Genomic DNA, 2,541 nt, shown 5'->3' with positions numbered 1-2,541 from the left:
TAACTAGGTTTTTGGAGGTTCTCTCATCAAAGCCCCTATGGCACAGGCATGATTAGCCCCATTCCACAGATGAGGAACGAGAGGCTACGTAAACACTCCAATGGCGTGCAGCCAGGAAAGGTAGAGAACCAGGATTTAACCTGGGTTTGCCACTGTGTTACCTCTAATTCATTTTAAATTATGGTACCACTTTCCGCATCTGCAGAAAGGCAACTGGAGAAGGGAGACTGTTCCAGTTGAACTTTTCACTCAGATGAAGGCCATTTGGAAACTCCACAGCCCCTCCTCTGTGAGCAGTACGTTACCCAGACCTGGAAAACATCCGAGAAGGGACGGAAACCGTTGGAGAATTCCAAGAAAGCCAGGTCATGCAACAAAAAGCATGTAGCGCAGACGACAGCAGTTCTATATTTGCCTTTTTTTTTTTTCCCCCCTTCACCGGAGGCCACTAGATTTTTCCAGACAATATTTGGAAGGCTGAAATCACAAATCACAGACAAAAATCACAGACAAAAATAGATCTTGGGATTTTACATATTCATTCTGACCCGATCAAGAGAGATGGGTGAACGCAGTGATGTTTATTTGTCTGCTCTATGGAATTCAGAAGAATTTTGAAGCCGTTGCTTTTGAATGTTGGCGAGTAAGAACAGTATTTATATTGGACAGCTTTATTCTCTTTCTACTGTTTCTGGACAAGCAGTGTGGACCCAGTAAACACTCCTGAATTTCAGCCTGACTCTGAGGCTCAGTTTGACATGGGAATTAAAGATGGCCTCTCACTGCCTCAGTAGGAGGATGAATTAACTGAACTTTACAAATTACCAGGAAGGAAAGTATTATTTGCCAGGGACTCCACAGTCTTCTCTTCTTGCATGGCCTGCGTTACATGCGTGGGCATCTCCACCCACGCCTTCCTGTCTGGGCTGAAAGGTGACGAGTGGGGAGAGCACCTCATGAAAGCTTCCTTGGAGGTACCAGAATCTTCTGTCACCTGTGGTTCTTTGAAGCACAGAGTCCTGGCTTCCTGTTTATGTCACTGTGCCTGGAAGGAGAGGTGCCCAGAAGGTTCAATGCCTTAGGTGGCAGCCACAGAGCCCATTCGTTGCAGAGACACTGCCCTTTATGGCACTGTAATCCTTCACTGTGGAGGAAGGGAGTAGAGCTAATGGGGCTACTAGTGGTCCTTAGGGTAGGCAGAGAAATTTCCTGTGACTTCCTGTAACTTCTTCTGTCAAGGGACTGCCTCCTAGCACACAGCCTGCTAATGTCTCATTATGGTTCAAAGAAGAGGTCAAAGACAACGGGCCCTGCTTGGCTACCACCAGATCTGTGCTCAAAGGCTGTACCATGTGAGCCTGAGGCTTCGGCTTTAAATTTAAATTCCCTTCCTTAAAATGCCCTAGTTCTGTCTGCGTTGGTGTTCCTGTTAGAGAGATGGACTCCATTCAACAGCCAGCAGTGTATGGATTCCCGTGGGTTCCAGCGATGGTCTACAAGTGGGTCCGCGGAGAGAGCCACGGATAAATAGGCCCAAGATTGGAATAGGAGCTTTTCAGGCACATGCGCACCTATGTACACAGGAGATACACAGGCACACAAACGCACATGGACACACAAACACACACAGACACACATACACATATTTTTTTTTTTATTGTATCTAGGAGCACACATGTCAAAGCCTCCCTAGGGTTATACACCCAGGAAACATACAAAAATGTTCCCAGCAGTGCTTTTGATATAGGAAAACAACCGGAAACGAGGCAAATGGCCTTTGGTAGGAAAGCAAATAACCAAAGTGTGACACATTTCACCTACTATGTTATTATACAGAGGAGAAAAGGAATGAACCACAGCTATGAATAACAATATGAACTGAGAAACACAATGTTAAATAGAAAAAAAAAAGACATGATGGAAAAGGATACATGCAGTGTGACACACTTTTTACAAAGCTCAGAAATAAGCAAACCTTGTTGAGTTATGCTCACGTGTGAGATAAACCTATTTTTTAAAGTAGGGGAAGGATGAACACAGAATTCCTAGTAGCAGCTTCCTCTGGGGCATAAAGCAGATGCATCGGATAAGGAAGGAGTACAAAGATCAAGGGAAATTATTGGTGATGCTCTAGATCTCGCACTGGGTAACAGATTTATTTGATCCTGTATAACTTAGATGTAGGTTACATATGTTCTTTTGTGTGTCTGAGAGAGCATGTTAAAACAATCAGATGAAAAAATAAAACCATCTATAGTCATGATGACTTACCCAGCTGATGGAATTCAAATTCCAGAGTTCAAAAGCTTAGAAATTATCTACTTTGAACCCCTACCTTACATACGCCAAAATGACTTCCAAATTCCAAAGGGACTTGGTCCCAGTTGCACAACTCCTTAGTGACTTGCAAAGATCAGAACTTCTCTCTTTTTTTTTTTTGTCTTTTTGCCTTTTCTAGGGCTGCTCCCTTGGCATATGGAGGTTCCCAGGCTAGGGGTCGAATTGGAGCTTTGCCACCAGCCTATGCCAGCGCCACAGCAA

The sequence above is a fragment of the Phacochoerus africanus genome, chromosome 4 (genome assembly GCF_016906955.1).
Source record: "Phacochoerus africanus isolate WHEZ1 chromosome 4, ROS_Pafr_v1, whole genome shotgun sequence".
Classification (NCBI taxonomy): domain Eukaryota; kingdom Metazoa; phylum Chordata; class Mammalia; order Artiodactyla; family Suidae; genus Phacochoerus; species Phacochoerus africanus.
This window is presented reverse-complemented; position numbering follows the sequence as displayed.